This window comes from Corvus moneduloides, chromosome 4, assembly GCF_009650955.1.
Source record: "Corvus moneduloides isolate bCorMon1 chromosome 4, bCorMon1.pri, whole genome shotgun sequence".
Lineage (NCBI taxonomy): Eukaryota > Metazoa > Chordata > Aves > Passeriformes > Corvidae > Corvus > Corvus moneduloides.
The window spans coordinates 45,324,962-45,351,316 of NC_045479.1; positions in this window are offsets into that span (position 1 = coordinate 45,324,962).

Genomic DNA, 26,355 nt, shown 5'->3' on the forward strand with positions numbered 1-26,355 from the left:
AGTTCGCTGACGACACCGAGCTCTGTGCTGTGGTCAACAGGCTGGAGGGAGGAGATGACACCCAGAGGGACCCTCACAGGCTTGAGGGGTGGGTCTGTGCAAACCTCAGGAAGTTCAACAAGGCCAAGTGCACAGCCCTGCACCTGGATCAGGGCAATCCCAAGCACAAATACAGGATGGGCAGAGAATGGATTGAGAGAAGGACTGGGGGGTTTTAGTGATGAGAAGCTCAACATGACCTGGCAATGGGCACTCTAACCCAGAAAGCCAAATGTGTCCTGGGCTGCATGAAAGCAGCAGGAGCAGCAGGCTGAGGGAGGGGGTTCTGACCCTCTGCTCCACTCTGATGACACCCACCTGGGGTACTCCATCCAATGCTGGGGTCCTCAACACAGGAAGGACCTGGACCTGCTGGAGAAAGTCCAGAGGGACACAAAGGTGATCAGAGGAATGGAGCACCTCTCCTATGAGAGAGCTGGGGTTGGTCAGCCTGGAGAAGAGAAGGCCCTGGGGAGACCTTACTGCAGCCTCCCAGTACCTGAAGGGGCCAACAAGAGAGCTGGAGAGGGACTTTTCACAAGGGCATGTTGTGATAGGACAGGGGATAAAAGATGTACGCTGAAAGAGAGTAGATTTAGATTGGGTATTAGGAAGAAATTCTTCCCTAGATTTAGATTAGATATTAGGAAGAAGTCTTTCTCTATGAGAGTGATGAGACACTGGAAGGGTTTGCCCAGAGAAGCTGTGGCTGCCCATCCCTGGAAGTGTTCAAGTTTGGACATGACTTTGAGCAACCTGGTCTAGTGGAAGGTGTCCTTGCCCATGGCAAAGGAGTTGGAACTAGAGAATGTTTAAGGGACTTCCCACCGTTTCTATGATTCTATGAACTTTATTAATTTATCTCTGTTTGAAGAAGCTGATGTGAATAAATGAGCAGTGGTGCAGCCACAGCTGTGGTGTCCACCCTGTTCTATTTCCAGTAAAAGACCTGGACCACCGTTTCCAAAGCCACTAATGGGCTCAAGTGCACCAGTGACTCTGGACTAAGTCATATTTTCTCAGGACTAGGCAGATGGCAAACTCTGAAAGAACAGTCTCAACACAGGAAAAAAATTATTCTTGATTGAGGTGTTTTATCTAGGTATCAAGCACCTACAATTATGATACTTCTAAAGGCCTGAGCATATTCAGAAGAAGCTTAAAGTTTCATCCTGAAATTTGTGTCTACAGAGTACAAATGTAGCATCTAAGGTGGGGGATTGATCAGTGGCTGCAGACTTCATTGCAAGTTAACTTTTACCTGAGTTTCTTGGAATGGAGATGTCCTGCAGGTGTGGCCAGGGGAGCTGATGTCTAGGAGGCTTGTCCTGAGTATGGCTGGGCTGTGCATGTGCACCCACTCTCACTGGCACCAGGGAAATTGAGCAAGAGCAACATGGGGGTCTGCTGAAACACAGTTTCCTCCTGAACTGGGCTACCATGGAAAAGATTTGGAGGAGAGGCTGAAACCTCAACAGCTCTATGCTTTTTTCCTGGGCTTGAGATTTCTGTGTCTCAGCCCTTTCTTTTCCTCTAATTTGGATTTTAAAAGGCCTCTGCTGAATGGTTTAGTTTCAGGATTCCTACAGATCTTGCCTGGGGTCACTGCACCTGACCTAGGAGCGTGATGAATGTGCATTTGGGCAGACTCTGAGACAGGCTGAGGAGCTTTCAGGAAAGGTGTTATGTGGGAGAGGACTGCAGCAGGGTATGCAACCTTCAGCCCTCTTCCTGCCTGTGTCTCAGGAGCCCTAGAGGAAGCTAGCAGAAGGTGAGAGCTCCTTGAATGTCTCTTTTGGAGAAACCAGCTTGCTCCTGGCCACTTTCCCAGACACTCCTCAATAAAGCAGGAAACAGGAGCATGAGCTAGACAGTACATAGTAGTAAGTCTGATCATTTGGAGAGTGCTCTGAAGTCCTGGCTGCAGTAAGGTGTAATGTTATTCAGATTGTCTACTTGTATGCATCTGCATCAGAATCATTTAGGGCCCTTTAGGTCATACTTCAAGTCCTATTTACAGGCAGCTGTGAAAGCAGTCATAATCGCAGTATGGACCATGATTCATCTGCCTTCCATCTACAGAAGTCCTCACGGACAACCTATCATTTGCCTGCAGCAGATATGTCTTGCTCCCTGTTTCGGCCCCAGAAGCCTCCAGTGGCTAATACCACAGAACCTCTGGCGAGGGCTGCTCTCCAGGCTCTCCTGGAGTGAGCCTGGCAGGCATCTTAGAGAAGGAGAACAAACTGCCCACCCACTGGTAACCAACTGGATGTGATTTAAATAACTGTGTCCAAAGAGCTGTGAACGCACAAAGCATTTGATGAGTAAAGGCGGAGACACCAGGGGGAGGCTGGCTGTTGCCAGGAGGGATGTCTTCTGAACTAACCTGCATGCTGGCATTTCCATGAGTTCATTTGAGAGGGAACGAATCATAGGACAGTGTGCCACTTTCTTCTCGTGTTTGATTTTGACAAACAATGGAATGAGGTTAAACACTTAATATCAAATACTAACTCTGATAATGATGACAGACTTTATAGGGGCCTATTTTGCATTACTTAGATGTCTTTTAACACAATATAATCAGTCTTCCAATGATGAGTGAAAGCTGGAAGGTTTCCAGGTTCTTGTCATGCAATAACTGTAGTTCAGCTATGTCTAACCAGGAAGAACAAATTTTAAACACATATTTTAATTGGAAAGTAAGGTGGCAGATCTTAGCAACCAGTGCTACATTAACTATCTCTTAAATAATTCTGGGCCTTCTGGAATTGCCTGTTTGGGATTTACCCATCAATAAAGTGAGATCAACATGTGATACTTTAGGAAGGTAAGACTGGAGGTTAAAGTTTTATTGTTATAAGGCATGTTTTAAGTTGTAAGGAGATGCCCTTCAGAAGAATTATATTTAAAACTATTCCAGGAAGCCAGCCAATGTACACAAGCATTTGCTGAAAGTATGTGAGAGATTTATAAAAATATTTCCTGGATGAAACATTAACAGCACAAAGTTTTAAAAGCAGAACTGCAAGAAATGCAAGAAGTTTAGGTGAATGTCTTAATGAGATACAGACAAACCATGATAATCCAGGACACAAAGCATCAGCTCCATAGTTGTGCTTCCACTGAGAAAGCTAAAGGATGTCATTGATATGGAAAATAAACAGATACATTTATCCTTACCAGTCATTCCTCACACATTTTGTCAGTTCATGTTACCTGAAAGATCCTTCCATCTGAATTGCAAATGTAGCATTGCATTACTGCTCCATGTCTGAGTACCTCTGGGCACAGAAAAACTGCAGGTTTTCAATATTTGTGCCACTGGCCTTGCTGTTGGATGTTTCTTCTTCCTGGCTTTCAGATGCTCAGTCTCATTCACTCTGTCTACTCTGCTTCCCATTTTCCAGCACCTAATTCCCTTCTCTGTCCTTTCACATTTTTTACTTCTGTAATGTCCTTCATCTGTTTCCTTGCAACCACAAGGAGTCATCTCTGGCAGTCCACAGATACAAATACATACAATGTGTGAAGCTTACCTTTATTGCTTAAACAACTTTTCCTACTCTTTGTCTTTATCCTTTTTATATCAAAACCAATTTGGCTTTGGAACTGTCACCCTATATTTTTACAGTAGCAATAATACCAAGGTGGTGCTGCCATGTACTGTACCTAGAGGTACTGCCATAATAAAATAGCAAAAGAGACAAAGGAATGTGTAAAATAAATAACAATACTGAATGAGGAAAACTCAATGTCTATGGTGAGGTCTAGAGAAAGGTAAGAGAAAATTATTTCTTAGATATAAAGATTTGCTCTGACAACTAGAATTGAGAGGCACACCTAGCACATCTCTCTGTAAGAGAACAGTAAATATTGCTGGAAAACAATCTTCATCATAAATAATGCAACAGATGCAACTACAAGCCAGTCATTTAGAATTCACCACGCTAATGTATTTGGGAGCAGCCCTGGTCAAAACTATTCCAATGTGACTATCATACCACAAACATTTTGCAAGCAAAGCCGGTTTGTAAGCTCGGATTTCCTGGGACAGATATGACATATTCTTCCCCATTTTAAGGAGAGCCTAGAGGTTTTAGACACACTGTTTAAGTTTAAATGTATTTGTCAAAGCAGTCCAACACCATGTTGCATGACTTAGTGCTCCATCTGGGACAGTGAAGAGCAGCGTTCTTCTTATTCAATTCTTATTCAAGAATTAAGAAAGAACACTTTTTTTCCAAAGTCAGTTTGAAGTTTTGGAAACTATGATTTGGTGGTATAGGATGCATCATCAACTCAGATTTATAAATTTTGATTATTTTTCATGCCTGTTTCTGAACAAAGTATTGTACCACAGAGCTGAATTTGGTCTGACTGCTGTCTACTGCTCACTCTTTTCCTAAAATACCTTTTGCATTTCAAAAATGCTTCTACATGGCTGTGCAGTGATAGTGACTTTTCATGGAGTTTTACAGACATGATTGATTTTTCAAGTGGAAATAAATATGTAAGCCTTGGTATCACATGCATCTGAAAGAATGCTTGCTCCAGCAAACTTAGGTAGTCACAGTTTCCTGTGATCTACCAAAGCTGTGATGCAGATGTTTAGAATCAAGTTAATGGCCATAATAGCTATTCAAGACCATGAGGTATGATCATCTGAGTGATCCTCTGTGGAAAGAAAAGATGGATTTGTACTGATTTTGGTGAAGAGTAAATACATATTCCTTCTGGAGCCAAACTGACTTTGAAATATGCTGAATCAGTATTTTCAAGTAATGCTGAGCAAGGTGGTCTAATTGCATGGCCTTGTAGAAGGCCATGTCTGCTACGAAGTGGAAACCTCTGAAAATCTCCCTGCAGACCTCCAAGAGGAACAGTGGTTTTTATTGGATCAAAGACTACATCAGGCCTGGGAAACATAGTCCAGATGGGAAGTCTTTCAACTATCACATGCTGCAGAACTACAATTCACACTGCACAAAAAAATTAGTCTGTGTGAGAAGTCCTGGATATTTCTGTGTGAGACTTAAGGTATGTAGGGAATAACTATCTTCATTTCACATAAGAGCTCAGCAAAACTGATGCACTTTAAGCTTGTGAGATGATGCAGGTGGAAGAAAAATCTCAAAGATATGTTTAGAATTTATAACTAGTGCAGATTGTTTAGATGGGTATAATCCACATTGTAATAACAAAATTGGCACCAGACACCTGCCTGAAATCTGTTATCCAGATTTGCAAAATATGGATAAGGACATGATTCTAGCTAGATAATATCTAGAGACCTTATTCTAGAATGAAAAAACCCTCAAAGGACCGAGTTTCTTGCTGGCAGATAGGAGGGTTCAAGAGCTCAACAGATAACAATTTTACATTTCAAGATTCCAGAAGAGATCAGAACTGCAGCAGATGCTTCATGTCTGGAAAATGAGACTGAACTCTGCTAATTTTAGGGATGTTGTTTGGTGTCATAAATGTTTAGGGCCAGTATGAAAGGAATTTACTAAACAAATTATAGAGATCTTACAAAAAATAAGTGCATAAGGAGAACCTTATTGCTTTTCAGAGTACACCGTTTTGGAAACCAGATGCAGTGATTCAAACTGGATTCTTAGGAAGTTCTGTATTTTTGTAATTTGCAATAATTGCTGCTTCAACTTGGTAAATTATTGTGCATAGTTCATTTCAAGTTGATCTAATCTCTACATAAAACTCCACAAAAAAAATCATATCACAAAATTCCACTGAACAGAAACATTAAAAAATCCTGGGCCTTGCCTTCTAGTAAATTTCATATTAGCTGACACTTTGTGAGTAAATTTTGCATGGCCAGATAGTAAATTTCATATTAGCTGACACTTTGTGAGTAAATTTTGCATGGCCAGAAGTATCTGCATATCAATATATCCATGTCTATATATGCTCAGCCAATTTTTTTTTTCTCAGAATTATCAGATAAAAATTTTTAGAAACTAAAATTAGGTCAGTTGTCTTACAATTTTTTGTAGAGGTTACTGCAGAAGAAATCTTTCTATCTGTAGACAAACACAGAACTGCTGTTCTGGTGCTGAAGGCACTGGGCTTTCAGCCCAGCTGTCCTGGTGGTCACTTGTGACATGAAACCAGGAACTGCTCCCCTGATGCATGAGCAATCACCTGGTCAAGTTAATAGAGCAGCTGACTAAATGATTCCTGCATACAACACAATATGATTTGGATTTACATTTTGGGCAAATATATTGTAAGCAAGTTGCCTCACCTTAACTGGGATATGCTTTAAAAACTACCTAATAGAATTGCAATTAGATCAAGAGAAAGAATTACTAGATTTTTTTTTTCCTGATGAAGATTTTATTCTGGGTACATAAATCCTGCATTTTGCTTTGTAAGCTGAAGTATTTCCATTCTCTGTAAGTATTACAGTACTATCTTTCCTAACAATTATCTCATTCTGCTTTCTCTTTTTTTTTTTTCCCCAAAGGGTTTTTTCCCCTTTAGCAAAGTCTAATTTGGCCAGATCCACCTACATATGCTCAGCTTTCAAATGATTCATTTCAGATGTTCCTTCTACTTCTCAGCAGCATTTGTTTCCATCATTTTCCATATGTCAACAGGTTATTTTAAAGCAGGCTCTATTCCCATTTTGTCAGTAAGGTTAGCAATGTTTTCTGTGTGAGGACCGTGGGTAAAAAAGACAATAAAAAATGACTGAAGCTTTCATCTGTCATTTGTTTATAACTCTTACACAAATAACAGATAAAAATAATCCCTGATTTTCCTAACTGGTCATTCATTTGCACATCTTTTCCATTAGACAACAACTGTCTTTGATTTCTCATGTTAATTTTGAGTTTGATGTTGTGACAGATGTCAAGCCCAAGTAAAGGCACATGTTAATTATGTGGGGGTTTGTTTCTGTTATTATACTGATTTTTTCTGAAGATACTTTCCCACTTCAGCATTGTGTACTTCCTCTGCAGTAATTAATCCTTCTCCATTTTTAGGTCTTTACTGCTCAGCTTTTTTTTTTTTTTTTGACAGTGGAAGAAAAGCATGCAGCTCCTGGTTTTTTTTAGAGGCATTCAAAGTATTTTTCTCTTACATATATATCATCATTAATTTAAAAATTTGCTTTCTCCAACATGCTGCTCCCTCTCAATCAGCCTTTTAATGTCCTACAAGAAACACTGAGCAAGATGTGAGAAGCTAACAGTCTATGCTATAGGCTGTGCACAGACCTGCTGCAATTTTCATGTTATATTGTTGTAACTCTTCTGCATTAGCTATTTTACAGGGCTTCAGGAGAGCAGAAGATTTTTTGTGTAATTTCTCTCTCCTTTAATATATCAGTTCATTCTCAGAATGAAACCCATTTGGTATTTTTTGAAAATACAGTTTGTTTTAATTGGCAAATACTGCACTTTGAAATGAGCTATAATTTGCACTATTACAAACCTTTCATGCAAACACAGTGTTGTTTCCAATTCAGTCATATTTTTTAATTTAAATTTTAAGGCATACTTTAAAAAGAATCCACTTTGCAGATAGTTAAGTTGGTAGCAACCAGGCTTTGCATAATGACTAGCACAAACTTTGTGCAGACAGCCAAACAATAGAAGGCCTGTGTCCAACTTGACAAATGTTAGATGCAGATTTCTATTGTCTCGCTCATAGTTTAGATTGCATCAGGGAATTTCTGCTGCGATTTTATTCATTGCAACCGATTGTTAAAAATCACATCCTAAATCCAAAGTTATTAATAACGCATTCAACAGATGGCAGATTATTTTAGAGAAGCAAAGTGCAATGGGTGATGCATTGAGTGTGATTTCTCCAAAATGAATTTTTAACTCACAGTATTTGGCTCTAAATCCAATCTAATCAAATGTAATTTAAATTGCAGTATGAAGCAAAGGAAAATAATTTTGTGACTCATGTTGTATTGCCATCTGAATCCCTGGGCCTTAACAAAATTGTCTATCATGTATTCAACAGGTTTATTGGAAGATGGAAAATAGCATTATTCAGCAGGAAAATGCCATACAAGTATAAGAGTATAGATATTTACATTGAACATGTGGAAAGCAAAATATTTTTGAGAGGATTTTATTAACTAAGATGGTTGTGATTTGTAAAGCTGGGATCTATATATATGACCAACCATTTCTCCCTCCAAAAACAATTCTAAGGTTTTAAAGCTCTTTGCAAGGCTGATTGAATGGAGCTGGACTTTGTGATCATTCAGTGCTAAAGCAGCCCCCGTGAAAAATATTGCAGTAGCACAAGTCCAGAGAGGGAAAAATTACTGAGCATCACCTCCTTTCTCTGTAGACCTAGAGGAACCAGTGCTGTTACTTGTTTGTAACAGCAAATCGTTCTCCCCATCTCACCAGCTCTGCTATGATTGTTTTCCTGGTGATAAACCAGGAAATTTCTACCTGTTCTTGCACCTGATGAGAACTCAGCAGCTGAGGCAAGTGACTGTTCCAGCACCTATTTACAGCACAGTCTGCATATGAATAACTGCACAGATGCTTAGATTGCATTTTTCATCCCTTTATGCCTTAATGGGATGGAGGAAGCACCAGTTGGCTGTCAGAAGCGGTGCCCTGTGGAGCTCAACTGGGTTGCTCCTTTACGACCTAATGCAGAATTCAGTTCCTTCATGGTGCAGTCAGGGCAGTTATCAAAGGAAACCCATATGTGATGGAAACTGTGCTCTGGTTCCTCCTTCGGGAGATGTTGCAGCCCTGTAACACTAATGAAAGGCCGACTATACTGTCAAAACATAATTAAAATGTAAACTAATCTCAGTGCAGAAGGGAAGGTGCAGCACCTGCCTTTATCAGCCTCAGTCATGACTCACTGCTCTGTGGCGTAAGAAGCCCAAATGAATATGCAGTTGGAGCTCAACCCACGCAACTCTGCTCTCAACTATCAGTAACAACACTAGGAGAGACATATCTTGCAGAAGCAAAAGGAAAGTTTTTCTTTAGGAAATTTTATTTTATTTCTTGCTAAAATAGTAGCAGTAAATATGCACAGATAAAGAATGGTACATTTGTAAGTACCTACCACAAAACCCCATAGAAAGTTTGATGCATGGTTAGCATATGCTGTATTGAATGGGAATATAGCTAAACTATGCTAAAGCTGGCATCATATTTCTTGTGTTAAGCGAATTTAGCATGTTAAATTATATCCTATGAGATTCAAACTGTAATGACTTGGATTTGTGTTTTGTATGGGGTCTGTGAAATAAATTGCACTATTTCTGTTGTGCCAGAAGAGATTATTTGAAGCAGAGTAAGTACAGATAGCTTAAGTGACATACAACCAGCAAACTGTGTGAGACAATTGTCCAGAGACAACTTTGGTCAAAATCATTCTTATTTTTCCTTGGTTGTTTTTTTTTTCTTCAGCATTATTAAAGTAGTTTTCAAGCACTGCAGAGTGTTCTGTTATACTGTCTATCTCCTTTTTCATCCATAGTTTACAAAGCCTCTCAAGCTGCAGACAGGCAGCTGAATGAATTCGGGAGACTGTGGGTGACACGCCAAGCTGCCTTTTGTAGTTAACCTGAGTCTGTCTGCGGCATTACCTAAATGAGTTATGTGTTGCTTTCATCTTAGATGCTTACAACATGAAAATTGCTTCCTACAAAGGGGATGGCACTGTTCCCTGAATGCACTGTTGTGCTGATGGATTTAAAAATCTAACTATATGTTGAATATATTTACCCTGACAGAGCATGATGACTGGCTAAAGAAAGTAAATCACCAGCACACAAGCAAGAAACATACATCTTGTTTTAGGGTGCTTCTTCATAATTTTAATCCATAGAGCTAATGATTTAAATAGTTTTATAATGTCAGCATTTGTGACTGTATTTGCTAGGCTCCAGTTCAATAAGGTAGTCAAGCATGTGCCTAGCTTAAGCTGGGTCATTCTTAAGCAGATCTTAAACATTATCTTCAATACCTCAGGTTTTAGTTTCTTGAGTCAGTTGGAATAGACTCCATATTGGAACAGTTTAAAAACTAACCTCTCAAAACAGTCTTGTGTCAATATTTTGAGAAAATGCATGTAAATATTTACTACTGACAAAAAAGTAGGCAGTCATTAAGGTTGTAAGGTTGTTCCCAAAATGGACTCGTGAATATCTGGTAAATAGATTCTTTTTGAATGAAGTTTACTTGAACAACAAAACACAGTTGCATGGTCCAGGGCATAGGTCTGAAGGAAACAATTGCCTTTTTCATCTTCCACTTATTTACACAACGAATTCTTCTAAACACGTATGAGATTCAGGACCAAGTTCATGTAGATCCTGGGAAGATTTAGAGAAGTTCAGTTTCAATATAACTGAAAAATAACCTCAGATATAGGCAATAATATAAATTTCTGAGATGAGATCCTATAATTTTAACATTACTACAAACAAGAACTAAAAGTATTCTTCTCATCCCAAGGCCCACACAAGAATGTGAAGAACATTATTTGAAATAAACAGGGTTTGTAAAACTCAGCAGGTAATGGAAAGAAGCAGGAGACACAATATCTGCCTCTGTAACGTGGTGCTGTCCTTTGACAGAGGAAAATATGGAGTCATATAAGGCAGTACTTGTGCTCGAGGCACGAGCTCTGGCGTGCCCCAGGTCAGAGAGAGCCCAGCTGCGTTACTTCTGTGCGTCGCTGAAGCGACTTCGGCATCAGGAAAAGAGCTGCTGGCTGGGCTAGCTCGCTGGCTTCTCTGCAGAGGGAACACGGCAGGAGCCGATGGGATCGGCTCACATTAGCTCAGAGACAAAGAAGAGAGAGGCTGTTCTGGTCTGACTCCTAACAGGTTTGTTGCTAGAAGTTTCACAACCCGAACAAGCTCGGAAGGGATGGAATGCAATGGGATCCTCCCCCGAGGCTTGTCCTCAGTGTTATAGAGCGTTTGAAAACCGCGGTGAAAGGGGAAAACAACCAATGAGTTACAAGCCAGGGGGAGGATACAATTTAACAAGAACCACTGAGGGAAACGGAGAGGTGGGAGTTGTAACAGAGAACCAGTGAACAACCAAGTAACCGGGAATTTTCCCGAACCGGTGCTGCCCAGGGGGTGCGGCTTAGGCTTCTGAGCCGCCCATCGACCCACCCTCTGAGTCTGCTCTTTGGGAAACTCGATCCAGGGGAGGGGCTGGGATCGATTGGCATCACGCTGCCCCAGCCCCGCAGTGGGATGGGTCACAGCAACAGTCATAGAGAAACCTGCTATTGAAACACAAAAAGAAAGTCTGGAAAGAAACTGGGTGTGATGATCTGTTGGGTCAGCCAGTGCCCCTGAACAGTGTATCCTGGGTGTATAAACTAAAGGCAGTGGTCACTATCATATAACGTAGGTCCAGCTTAGACTTTCTAGCTGCTACTCTCTGCGTATTTTCCTTAATTAAGGATATATTGAGATGTGAGGGTTTTATTCACTTCCCTCCTTATCCTTCGCCTGTTGCAGAACTGAGATTAGGGTACAAATATAGCAGAAACCAAGTTGGAAGAAAGCCCTAGACCAGCTGCATCCCTGGAAATGTTCAAGGCCAGGTTGGATGGGGCTCTGAGCAACCTGGTCTAGCAAGCAACCTCATGGCAGAAGTTTTGAACTAGATGATCTTTAAGGTCCCTTCCAACCCAAAACACTCTATGATTCTATTACTCAGTTTGCACTCCCAAACTTCTGCACAAAATCAGGGTGTTTCTAGCTGTAAAATTTGTAGAGGGAATTGCCAATGGTTTCTGTTCAAAGGATTGCTGTTTGCAGCAGTTAGTAAGTTATACATAATGCAAAAGCATGCATTGCAGACTGCACCAGTGCATGCCTAAAATGTGACATTCAAGATGAAGTATTTCCAGAAATCTAATGCTGGATCTATGCGAGGCCAGTGAGCTGCCAAATCAAGCAAGATTCTGCCCAAAATTTTATTCCACTGCTTATGTGCCCTATTTTCAACCTCACTTCATTCATGTGGCAACTTTGAACCTGAAAATTTAGAAAGTATGAATAACTACATTAAAAAAACCCTTATGATGATGGTAGGTTATGCTAAAAAATATTCTATTAAATCTATAGCATTTGAGAGTTCATCTGCAGATGCACAAGAAGTATCTGGACTCTAGTGAGTATATTAACAGAACACATCATCTTTTAAAGCTGATGGTGCTTTTTGCAAGCTTTAATTGTTTGAAACTGACCCTCCTTTGAACATGGTGAAAGTTTACAGGATACCTTTAAAATTCTGTGTAGCTAATAATTATTTGTTGACTAATGAGTAAAGGCTGTTCCAAAGCACGAGGTGATAGTGATCACATAATGAAGGAAGTGATGAAATCATGGACTGCTGTTTAACGAGAGAGAAGTTTTCCTTTCAAGTCTCTTACTATTCAGTCCTGACAAGTATTAACTCTGATTTTTCTCCCCACAACATACATAATAGAGCTGCATGATATTTTTCAAATTAAAAAGAAACTCTTCAGTGTTCACTTTTTTTAAAGTACCATTATTTTTCTTTTCTAAGCATATCATATTATTATGTTTCCACCCAACCCCCCTTAAAACATTTAGAAAACTAGTAATATAATGAGAATTCAGTCATTTCAGACAAGAATTTCTGAAATCCACTTAATAATAAGGCTCTGGTTTTACTCTTATGAAATAAACTCATCTTGGAAATGATATTGTTTATAATCTTACTGTTTTATTTTATTTATTTATTTATTTTTATTTTTATTTTCATTTATTATGGCTTTAATGTTTTGAAGAATTTGACTACCAAATAGCAATGGTTTTCTATAATTTATGGATCCTTTGCTCTATAAGCAATTTCAAGAACTGAAGGTGGGCTGAAATTTGCTTTCTGATTTTTTTTTCAATATATTTTCTGGATTCATTTTTGTATGAATTTGTAGATTACCTTTTTAGATTTAGGCCAGTGAAATATGTGACTTTGGGGCTTCTTAAAATTGTTTTGCCTAGGTGTATGGTGTACTATCTGTAATTTCCTAGCAGAATTTACTGTGCTTCTTATATGAGGCTATTATTCTTTGTATTCTGTTTTAACAGCTCCTCTTTTTACCAGGAGGTATTGACACAGTCATGCACACACACATCGACATGCCTTCTGACCTATATGCTGGTTTTGTGATGATCCCAGAGCTAGATTTTAGGTCTGTAGGAAAATAAATTGGATTTTGAACTCTGAACGTCTTTAGATTGTCAATGTTTGACTCTGTCTTATAGCCCAAGAACAATTTTATGTTCTACTGGGTAAGAAAGCTGCAGAAAAATTTTCAGCATGAAGGGATCAATTGTAGTAAAGAACTGTTCAGAAATGAACAGAATGATAAACTCTTAAGGATGAAATTATGAATTCTAGAGCAAAGTGCAAGTAGGTCTCCCAGAACTGGTAATTCATATTGGTCACCAAAACCTCTTACTATTGAAACCAAACATGGATGTGCTCTGCCCAAGGCATTTTTCATTTACTCTCGCTTTGTCTTGGAATGCTCTGTCTCATTAAGTGGCTGATCCCGATCATGGGCAATTGCATGCTGAAGGATCAAAACCCAAAAGAATCAACTTTCCTGACTTTCTTCTGTTACCAAAGCCATTTTTATGCAAGCTTATAAATATGGTCCTATCTATAATCTAAAATAAATTCAAGTCTTTTATTTCCTCACCACTGCTTAGCTAGCTCTTCATATCCTGACACATTTGAGGGATTTCATTTAGGTAATTTAGATAATTTTAGTTATTATAAACCACCTTTTAAAAATTGCAGGGAAGTTCCAAAACTCCACTTGACTTAAGGTTACAGGACCTGACTGTACAAATGTGAGTTTTTAGTAGTAGTAGTATAGTACAAAAGATATGGGGAAAGGATCTTATGCCATGAAATATAAGAAGATTAACTATGAATGCTCTTTCAGTAAGAGTCTGAAAGTAAGTACTGTTTGAAAGAGAGTATTTTTCCAGCAGACAATAAAATACCTTCAAGACGAAACGCTGAACTGAAAGTTGGATCCTGGTCCTTTTAATTCAATTGCATGGATAATCCAATTCCCTGAAAAGATTATTTTCATGGAAAATGGAACAGCTAAAACCAAGGGTGAGTGAAAGTGAACCTTGCTTATTTCCAGTGGTGTCTGTAACACATTTTCATTACTGATTTTCAGTAACAGCAAGAAACTCCCCACAGAGAAAGACTGTCTCAAATAGACAACCCAGCTGTTGAAGGAAAAAGTTTGGCAAAGGGGAAGAGACCCCTATGAGGTCACAGAAGCAAGAGGAAGCTGAAATAGGGCGTCAGTGAAGCCCCCACCTCTCCCAGAATTGCTTCTGCTGCTAAAACTGGAGGTGCCCAGACATGGATCAGCACAGAAATGCTTGGGGACAGCGCACCCTCACAGGAAAATAACTAGAAATTTTGAATATAATACATCTCAGGAAAACTTTTAAAAAGCAACTATACTTATAGAATTTCTAGGCAGGGAACAAATATGGGATAGGACACCATCCATGCTTCTAAAAGGCAAAAGTCCTCAGTGCAGTAGTCACTGATAGCATTTAACAAGCCCATCATCCCAGAAGCCATCTTTCAGCCAAGTAGCAGGTTAGAAAACACTTGTTAAGAATCCGTCTTGGTACCGGTGCAGTTTATCAGGGGAAATTGTTTATGTCTGTGCTCTATCAGTCTCACAAAAGCCCCACACTGTCTTGCCACTCTTTGATGTGTATTTGCCAATATGATAATGTCTGCCTTTAGGTTTTACTAGCTTAGATAAGCAACACATTCGTATTTACCAAACACAACCTCACAAACCCTTCTTAACAAGTGCTGCCATGTTAGCAAAAGCTCCTTCTGGTGCCATGTAGGTTTATCCTATTTTTATCTCCCTGAAGACACCAGATACACCTCTGCATAATGTGCATTGGCAGCCACAGTGTGGTGAAACAATGACTGTGAGTAGAGTCACACCCATGTCTACCAGGAGAAATTTGTTCAGTTCATTATTGTTTAGCACACCTTTTTTGGCTTATGTCTCCAGCCAAACCCCAGACCCTTCTTCCTGTGGTCCCCTGAGAAACTCCTGTTGACACCAGTTAGCTGGTCTTCATGGTGTGCACAGTAAGCTTTAAGTAGCACAAACTGCATTAAGCTGAACACACTTAGAAATCAGATGTTTTACTTCTTTCTGCCATAGCCTCAGCTCACTGCATAATTCCAGGTTAAAGCTGAGCAACAGTGTACAGTGAATATTGTGGTTGGGCCTCTGCTGTTTATAAATTTACCATGAGTAAAATCGAAGTTCTCCTGACTTGAACTTCTTCCATTTTATTAAAAGACAGCATTTTAGAGTTTCTTGGCTGTCACCCATTTTCTTGGCTAGAGTTCCCAGGCAGATTTTATGTTGTCAGATGGTGCTCTCAATTCTGAGCAAAAATGGAAAAAGGCAGCTTTTTTCTTGGGGGCTTGAAGGCTTTTCTTCCGAGTTGTCTGATGCCTTTCTCACTGTCCTCTCTTTTCCAGTGAACAAGACTTCTAACTCCTTTCAAGAAATTTTCTTCTTTTTTGCCAGTAGGGTATCGTCTATTAATTTGCTGCTTTCTATGAAAGTTAGTTGTTCCTCTTTTGACACCAATGTCTTTTTAGTGGGTGATTTCTGATCCAGTCAGCATGCTCCTTTGAGATTTTTTGGCAACTAAGATGCCAGCTAACCATTCCAAGTTGGAGTCTCTAGGCTTCAGAAAACGTCAAAGCCACACACCAATAATGGAGACCTTCATGAAGTTTGCTTACATTTGTATGCTTGGAACCCACAGAGTTCAGGTGAGTCCAAGCCAAAACCATATCCTTCCACATAGCTTGGGATATGGTATGAGTAATTTTTTCCTCTACCTGAAGTGCTGATTTACTGTGGGTCTGAGGAGGTTTTTCAGCTACCTACCATTAACACTAACCACCAGGGTGCACATTCACATGCCCATGCAGCAGCCCCTCCTAAATCAGTGTTGCATTCGTCCACAGAGCATCCGAGTTGGAAGGTTAATACATTTGCTCTTGTTTATATCACATCTCTACAAGACTCTCCAAGTCTGAGGAATCACTGGGACTTGTTACCCAGTTCAGTAATCTGACCTAGATTCTTCTGTTGCATTTCCTGGAAAAAAAACCCCATACTTTTTGTAATATTTTGTCAGATGTTCAACTCAGACTTCCTGGAGTGATTTCTATGACCTTGATCACACTTCTTCAGTCAATCTTACTGGTTTGTAATAGTTCATATTCATCTCTCAGAGTCTCTCACAACAGACCAGCACAGAGACACACGCTTGGAGACCAGAGAACAGCACATTACGATCACGAACTCTGAACTCTCTCAAAACTGACTTCAGGGGGCAAAGGGATATATTCGAAAGAAGTGCTAATTCAAACAAATACAGTTTTATTAGAAGAGCTTGGTAGGCTTATTACAATGTTATGTGCAGCATGCACATCCTGGGTCATGCAATATGGATACTCTTCGGCAGGCTTCTCATTCTCTGCACAGCCAGAAGCTGGTACTGGCTCTAAAGTCCACCCTGAGTTGCTAGTCACAGCCACTGAAGCAGAATCTGAAATTCTACAGTTTCCATGTTGCTGAAAGCTGCAGAATTTGGCCTTTGGTTGTGCAAGGTGTATTACAAGGGGTGAATACACTGCCAGACTATTAGCTGTACTGAATTTTAAGCTCTTAATTTAGTTGTCTCCTAGGCTTCTCCTTTTACCAGCTGGGGGGAGGATCAGACTGGGGCCTACTCAGAATTGCTAAGCTAGGCTTTCACACTCTGTAGAAGCTAACTCTCTCCCCACTAGCTAAGAATTAGGAAAATAAGGAGCATCTCCTATCTGTTAGATGGTTTGCATAAATCCTCTGACAAACATGCAACCAAATGTCACAAGACAAATTGCAACCAGATACCTTTGAACTCAATTGAAATTTAGCTTAAGGAAGGCTTCAAGACACTGTTCTCAAACAGCTAGATATTTGATATCCTAGGAGATGTATTTAAAACAGGTAATTTCTCCAAGTATTGCAGACAAGATAATAATATCATATTTACAAGGAAAAATAAAAAATAGTTACAAGCATTGTGCATTCTCTTTTCAAACAATTGCATAATTATGTATTTCATCCAGGAACTGATACTGTGTTGTTTCTGCATTTCAGACTTGGAGGTACTTTTTTAATGAGAGAACAGGAAAAATCAACTGAATGGAAAACATTACATTTACTTAATTTTTTTAAAATAATCCAATAGCATTGGAAAATCATTAAGCAACCTGGATAGTCAGATGCACCTCACATGCTTCTAGAAAGATCTGTATATAAATTATATTGTTGATATTGGGTAAAGAATTTTGTTATCTTAGAATCCGTTATATGCTGTTGCCATGTAAATTATTTGGCTGGCACTATTGACAGTTTGTCTAACTGGATTGCAAGTTGCTTATTAATGCAGTGTTGGAAAATCATGTGAAACTATCATTCTCCTGAGACCAAGTCAATATTTATATGCATTTAGATGATGCAGCAGCTGTGGTGATGGAAGGGCTATGAGGAGGCCAGAAATGCCTAGTTTTGAGGTCCTCAGTGCACGCATAGTGCGCTTATGCCTCTCTGGCAGGTATGTTCCCCATACAGCATGCCAGAAGGTTCACTATATACTACACTGAAAGAATCAAAAGTCCCCCTCTGGCACTGCTCCCAGTGCATATGGTACCTTAAGTGTACCATTTTGTTCCTAAACAGACTGGAAAGGTTCCTGTACATTGTGGAGCAAGGAAGAGAGGATGGTATTCCTGCTTCTCAAGTTAGTTGCCCATCTTAGCCATATTAAACTAAGCGTCCCTAGCCTTCTTTTGTGGGGATTATTTCACATCAAGACTTGATTTTGTCAGTCTCATCTGTCCTCTTCCAGCATCCCTCCTTCTTCCTGTGCTGACTTTATAAACAGATAAATTAAAAACATATACATGAGTAAGACAGGGCTCTTCCTCTTAATGCCTAGTGGGAAAATCCAAGTTGTCTGTGGCCAACATCAAATACAATTATTTACCAGACACCAATAAAAGCACTGCCCTCTTTGGAAATAGAATCATAGGGTAGTTTGGGTTGGAAGGGGCCTTTAGAGGTCATCTAGTCCAACAATCCTGCCATGAGCAGGGACATCTTCAACTTGATCAGGTTGCTCAGAACCTCATCCAATCTGACCTTCAATGTTTCCAGGGATGGGGTACCCACCACCTCTCTGGGCAATCTGAAACAGTGTTTCACCACACTTACCATAAAAAAATTCTCCTTTACATTTATTTTGAATCTACACTCTTTTAGTTTAAAGCCATTACCCCCTGTCCTATCACTACAGGCCCTCCTAAATAGTCTCTCCCCATCTTTCATATAAACCCCTTTTCAGTACTGAAAGGCAGCAATAAGGTGTCCCCAGAGTCTTCTCTTCTCCAGGCTCAACAGCCCCAACTCTCTCAGCCTGTCTTCATAGGGAAGGTCCTCCAGCCCTCTGATCATCTTTGTGTCCCTCCCCTGGACTCTCTCCAGCAGGTCCATGTCCTTCTTTTGGGGGCCCCAGAGCTGGACAAAGTACTCCAGATGAGATCTCATGAGAGTGGAGTAGAGGGGCAGAACCCCCTCCCTCAGCCTGCTGCCCACACTGCTTTGGATGCAGCCCAGGGCTCATTTGCCTCTCTGGGCCACATGACCTTGCAATAGGTCATGTCCAGCTCTTCAGCTGTGTCATGCGTTAGCAAGCATAGTCCTGGAAGTGATGTTCTTGCAAAGAGGTGCTTACAGCTCCTCTATGACCTGACAGAACCTATCAGCTGGCTAGTTTGAATACTGACAATTTTTTAAGCCACTTAAAAATTGACCACCTCTGTGGTCCATATTTAAGAATGGACAAAGCCCAGGGGATCTCTGTCTCCTTTCCGGCACTGGGACAAGTAGCTGCAGGGCCCATATGGGGCCCGGCGGACCCAGGCCAGGCCCTGCTCAAGCCAGGCTGGGCCACGGCCATCCTGGAGCCGATGGGCCCTGTTCCACCTCTGGCCCCCCCACAGCCCTGCTACATGCAGATGGGCCGTTCCCCCTCTCCAGTGTGGCCAAAGACGAAGATTCAGCTGAACCTGCCCGCTGCCCAGCAAAGATCATGTGACCAACAGCAATAAGCGACATTCCAGCTGCAAAGTCTGGGTGAGATTAACCCTTTTAGTGCTGTGAAGAGCTGAAAACCTGAGGGAGGAGAAAGAGGAGATGCTTAAAGCTGAAATTCTGTTGTAAAGCTATGGTAGTGATGGACTATGATATATCAGAGTACCCGTTGTAATTTCATGAAGGCATGGGGGGTGGAGCATTCAACTTGTACTTGTGAGCAAAAGCACCTGTGCTGAGATAGGCAAATGCTGAAGCAGCTGTGATTTGAAGGGAAATTTGAACAGGGAGAGATGGAAGCAATGAGGACTTCTTGCTCCAATTGGAAGGAGAAGACCTCTGTTCCTAGAGATACGCCCAGAGATAGTTTTAGAGATGAAGATGCTTTTTTCTCCCAGGAAAGGAGGAGGGCCTCTATTCTCAGAGATGGAAATGCTCCCAGAGATATGTGAAGAGAACTTTTGTTTCTGAACGGCTCAACCTTAAAATTGTACCCCAGTAGCTCAAGATTGGACCCTTGAAAACAGTTGTGGGAAAAGCTGCAAGTCGTGGGAAGAGACTCTCACACAATGCGAGCAGAGAACCAACCCAGGTGGCTGTCTCATGATACTGAAGCGAGCAGAGAACCAACCCGGGCAGCTGTCTCATTGTGATAATGTCTCCATAGTATGAGCAAGAAAGACTCCTCTTCCAACCGAACAAGGTTATTATGGAAGTGGTAAACAGGCTGAACATCTCAAGGGTTGTCTTTCTGCATTGTCAGTGGGAGAAGGGAGAAAGGTGGTGGGAGGAGAAGTGTTCTGAAGGTGTAGTATGATTTTTTTTTTTTTTTCCTTCTTTTAGATCTATTAATAAACTTCTTCATATTCTTTCAAGTTTTGTGCCTGGTTTGCTTTTCTCCTAATTCTTATCTCACAGAAGGCAAACAGTAATGAGTATTTTGGACCAAACCACTACAAGCTACCAGTACCCCCAAGTCCTACTCTTGACTGCTCTCAATCCCTTCATCCCCCAGCCTATACTGATCCCAGGCATTCCTCAACCTTCTTGTCAGCCAACTTGTCAGCCTTGTCAAGAGAATGAAAAGGCACAGGTGGAAAGGAGAGGAAAATACCCAGGGTGGCCATGCTCCAGAAGGCCAAGGTTCACTCTCCCACCTGAGGAAGACAAGCACACCTCACTGTACAAACTGCAGTGGCACTGCCAAACAGCCCCCTGAAGGTCAGCTTTTGCTATGCATCATTCTCTTTGACAAAAATCAGACTATGCCCCTATAAGGCCACAAAAAACTCTCTCAACAAGACTTTTAAAGAGGCTTACAGTTGTTCATGTACTCTGAGTCAGATGCACAGGAGAAATACGGGCAAGATATTTTCAAGAGGTCAAAACAATAAAAACTTTACTGGCAACCTCAGAAAATCAGAGAACTTCAACAAAAGGTTTAGAGCAGCATTAAATCAACATAAAACACTTCTCAAAGCCATTTGACTTAGCAAACTGCAAGCCCATTTGATTTCAATTTACTCAAAGATTCCAAGAAAGAATTAGAAATGAAGAAAAGAAAAAACATAACTTTTACTTTTGTTTCCAGTGATGCTGAGCTAATAGAAATTCCAAGAGGAAGTAGGACCAAGCCATGCTTGCCTTGTGTCTCACTTTAAGTACCCTTTGGCCTTCCTGGGCCCTTCCCCTGGGTGGGACTTCTGGTCATTTGGCCACTCAGGAGCTGGGTTGGGGCTCCAGGGGCAGGTGTGGAGCATCGCCTCTGGTGTGCCAGGGATTGGTGGCCACTGCAGGGCTGGGACAGAGACCCAGCAGGGTGGGGTGTGCAGGGCAGGGCATTGCCTCGCCTCACCCAGGCAAGGCCTGACCTGCCCCTTCCCCCACACATGCACCCAAATGTTTCAAGTGAGTGATCCTTCTGTCTCTTATAGCCCCTAAGATCTGATACTGAGAGTTTTCTCTGGGATGTTAGTGTACATTAACCAGCTCCTTCTCAGAACAATAGGAGGGTTTGAAACAAGAATAAATTCTGTGATTTGCTGGTCATGGCAGGTGTGTGTGCAACAGGAATAAAGGCAACTCCCTCAGCTGATTGGCATCATGTCTGCCCCAAAGTCGACAGCTGCAAGTGTGCAGCCTCCAGGTAGCTGGTTGAACCTGCTGGAGAGAAAGGGATCCTTGCCTCATTAACTTCTGAGTGTTCAATCTGCCAGCCTTTCCTCAGGAGAAATTGTCTGGAGTTTATAAAGCTGCTGGAGCCAGGAGATAGAGAACACATGGGACACCAAAACATGAGTTCCATGTCAAAGTAGCCTGGTAGCAGCCTGCTAAACAGCAGAAGCAAACTGGAAAGATATACATGAGTCCTGCACCATTGCCATGACCCAGAGGTGTTACTGGAAGAGCTGGACAGTGAATCAGGGAGCTCACACTGCAGGAAGGAAGTGGAGCAGTGAGGTACTCTGATCCTTTGGCCCACGAGATCTAAAATAGCTGCCTGAAATTGTTCTTACAGGATTTTGTGCCAAAATGTTATCTATCAGGGTGCTTTTCTGACTGACCTGTTAAACCACACTGTAGATCAAGGGTAAGCAGAAGCTGATGAGAGCAGCACAGCAGCAGGGACTCCTCTCTGGCAGATGCCATGGGGTCCCTGCGAATGGAAATCTCAGTTTGGTCTCTGACCTCAGAGCAGACACTGTGCAGTGTCACTCAGCTGTGTAAATCCAGCACATGGAGCACTCATTTGCTTTACAGTTAGAGACCCACCTGTCATAACAAATAGATAAAAATAGGCCTTTTTTTTTTTCAAATACTTTAATTGCAGTTGGAGTTTATTCATTTAAGAGCAAATTTGAATGATTCCCACTCCCCCACCAAGGAATAGGAGAGCATTTGCTAGTTTTAAATAACAAAGGGATCAAAGACAAAATCTGACAAATGCCACTCTGATCACCCAAGTTTCAGGCTATCCACCTGCTGAAATGTCCCCAGCTATATGGATATGTTCCCAGAGTAAAGGGAGAGAGAGAAAAGAGAGAGAAAAAAAAGATTGGTAGATAAAGGAAAGACCTCAAGGTATGAAACCAGATAAACACCTCAGGCAAGACTAAGATGCCTATACACTGAATAAAGCTTTACACCATGAGTAATCCTGTAGATATTAGGAGGAGAAATGATGAGGAAAAAAAATTGTTACTGTGTGAGTAAGAAATCCCAGTTTGGCCAATACTCAAATGAGAATGAAAACCTCTTATCAGCAAAAAAGATTAAAGATTATTTTAAAAACAATTTTTAAGTACTTTTAACATTTATTTGTATCCAAAACAAAACTATCATGAGCCTTAATTTTCCCAGTGTTTTCACTGTTAAGGAAGAAAGCTTTACAGCTTTCTAAAACCTGATGCATAAACCACCATGACTGTCAAGTAAGACTTTCTTATAATATATCATCATCCAGTTCTTCAGAAGGAAGAAGACAATGGTCTGTATACAAAATAACCTGAGCATTATTATGTCTTTATCAGAAAAAGGAAAGGGTAATTTTAGACGCCTATTTATTTGGCAGCTTTGCAGGATCTTAAGTAGACTATGAATTACCTTGTTTGAACAGATCCGTATCAGATATGTAATTACACTTCCCAAGGACAAACCCACCCAAATCAAAGCAGGGATCATCAAACGTCATGCAACATTTAGGCTTCCCCTTAAAATTAAAAACATTGCAGCACTGAGAGTATTTCAATAAAGGGGGATGTAAACAACCTGTCTGTCTTCTCCAATTTCTTTCAGTTAGTTACATGATTTAGGATATGTTCTTCCTAAGTCCAGAAAACACCCTAGGTACTTACTATCTTCTAGCTAAGGAAGGATATACTAAGGTATGTTATTGCCAAATGCGCAGCTTTATCAGTTTGGGAAAAAAAAAATTAGGGTCTCCACTTTTAACCAGGATTAGGTGGAAATACTGACATGGAAAAAAAGCCCTATTCAAACTGAAATACTGTGCTGGGATGTAACTCAGAATTTCTTTATTCTTCTATGCATTCAAACTGTAACTTGGTAACCTGTGATTAATCATCACATAATCCAAACCTTTTCTCTTTAATCCTCAAGCTAATGGGGAAAAAATAATGTGGATCAATAAAATTGTAACGTCTTGACAGACACTGTACATACACACTAAACTAACATGGCAGATCTACAGTAAATTACAACACTTAATCTATGCATGTCATTTTCTCAGGAAGAACACAGGTTTGTGTAACTCCTGTTCACTCCCATTCTAATGACTCCATCATGTGAACCCTTACAGCCTTTGGTTTCTTTCTCATGCGATCGGTGGCGATGAGTAACAGGTCTCAGCCAGCAAGTGTTTACAGAGTAAAGCAGAGGGTGGAATCCAGTCTACCTCACCAATACTCGAGGCATGTTGTGTCAGGGCTATTAGAGCCAAGGAAAGGGCTGATTCATTGCGTCTAAATTGCTTTTTGCAAAGACAGCACTTAAGAAAACATATCCCACCATACTCAGCTTCTTCCATTTCTCCTGTCTTCAGAGCAGCTCATGAGCTCAACAGCGTCAAGCAGCACCAGGAGAGGTTTAGGTTGGACATCAGGAGGAATTTCTTCACAGAAAGGGTGACTAGACATTGGAATGGACTAGACTGCCCAGGGAGGTGGTGGAGTCACCATTCCCGGAGATGTTTAAGGAAAGACGGGACATGTACTTAGTGGTCTAGTTGACATGATGGTATTTGGTCAAATGTTGGACTCAGTGATCTCAGAAGTCTTTTGCAACCTAATTGATTCTGTGATTCTGTGAACTCCTCAAGGGAAATCCAGTCCTTCCAAGTTTTTATCTTCACCTGATGATATGAGGAAGTAGCAGCAATTTCCAGATGTCTCTGGCTTCCGAAAGCCAGTCTTCATGACCTTCTTCAAAGGACCTTGAAGAACATGCCTAGTAAGATGCTGCAGCACAGTCCCTGCTGCAGGCTGGGAAGTGGAGCCAGGCAATGCGCCCTGGGCTCTGCTTGGATAGGGGAACCACACGTGCCCACCTTCTTGGCAAATGCTCCCAACACCAGAGCACAGGTTGCACCCAGCCCCCATGCTGTCCAGGAGTGGCCACCAGGCAGCCACTGTGCCTGAGGAAAAGCCCACAGGAGCTCCCCACTGCCCAAGAGGTGCCATTTTGAACCATGGTTCTCTCTCACACACACTGGCCAGCAGTAAGAGCTGGGAAGATCTGAAGAACATGATGTCAAAACTTGCTGGGGTGGGTGTTATGCAGTGGTAGTCCTATGTAAAAAAAGGAAATATCCCAGAACTTGGCTTGGATCACTGAACGTCCCTACATGTGTCATGACTTTTGTAATTAAAATGCAACCTCTCTTACCCCAGTATTCTGCTCATCCTTCTCCACAGGAGGCCAGCCTTGGTGACACCAAGGAGCCCTGCACAGTAAGGGAAAGCAAAGACTGCTGTTTATAACTGTGCTGAGCATCTGAGAAGAGAACTTTCTCTTGGTAGTGGTGTCACTGTATAGCACTCACAGCATCAATAAATTCCTCTTTGAAGAAGGCATCTTTTAAGTCCATATTCAGAAAGAAATGCTTGATTATTTTCCCCCATACTGTTTTTTTTCCTAGAAGTGTTACACTCACTGAAGAGACATTCTGACTTCTCTTGGTATGCAGCTAACAAAAATTAGTGATGCTATTTATTATTCCCACCATAAAGAAACAGAACTTCAACAGTATCCAGTTAAATTATTTTCTCATCTCTTTTACTACAGGAACTTTTTTTTTAATATTGCTGAATATTTCACTTCTGCTACTCTATGAATTAATCTCATCTGAATGGGTTTCCACCCTTCCTTAATATATGGCTTTCACTGCATTTGTATTTGTATCACAGCTGTTGGCTATGTCAATTTTTTTCCTCTTCATTTAGCCTTTGCATTTTCAGTTGCTACAGAAAGAAATTTATGGCTGAATCAGCAAGGATAATGTCTTTTTAGGCATGGTCTGTGGGGAAAACAACTGGAGGCACATTGACTGGCCTCTGTCTTTCTCAAAGTAATTTCTTCTATAGAGATATGTATGCTGCAATATTGGTGTTCCTACCCAAATGGGTATGAGAGCTTAAAAGCTGAGGAAGGTGTGGAAAGCAAGGGAAGAGCAGTGTTTTTGTTGAACAAGAACTATCTTCAGCACTCCACCTCCAGGAAGTGGCAGGCATGGGAAAGGAGTGGAATGTTTTGGCTAATGTGAGGGCACATCTGCAGCTTTGTCACACTGTGAAATGGAGCTGATATGCAAAAGGGAGCCTCCTTGTTCTGCTCACCACTGCCAGCTCTTGTGGTTTAATGTGAGACCTGTAATATTAGCTGTTTTTCTTGTAGCTTCTACTCCTTGGGGCATGTGTGGGTGAGACTTTCAGCTTCTGCTTGTAGAGTAAGGCTAAAACTTTCTTGGTAGGAAAGGGGAGTAAGAAACAAGACCCAGGTGTATCCTAATAGCTGAAGAGCCCAGAGGCAAATAAAACATGCACAATCATTTTTATGAATATCATTATTTGTATGCCAGTTGCAGGAATTTTGAACAAGGTTGATGATCTTTAGCTTGGCAGCCTACAATGCTCCTTAGTAATGTCCTGGCCAATCACCTTTTATGAACATCTTTAATTTTATGGTATTTCTCTTATAACTCTCTGAAGCCCCCAAGTATATAATGCTGGACTGAGCCATGTGAGACTCTGTTACTGGTCTCAGAAAAGCACTGTAGATATTAATCTGTTCATGTCTGTAAATACAAATAAAAAGTGTTATAAAATGCCATTTATACTGGCCATCATTGAGGTATATGATTTTGCCTTTCGTCTGATTAGAGTTACCATGGTATTATCTATGCTAAGATGCACTTGGAAATGGCAATTATATACATGGTACCGTTGAGCATTGCATTGTTAACTGCATCATTCAGGTTTGCAGGGACAGAAACAAATTCAACAAGATGAGAAACTCTGTATGAGAAATAAAGCAGGAAAAGAGAAA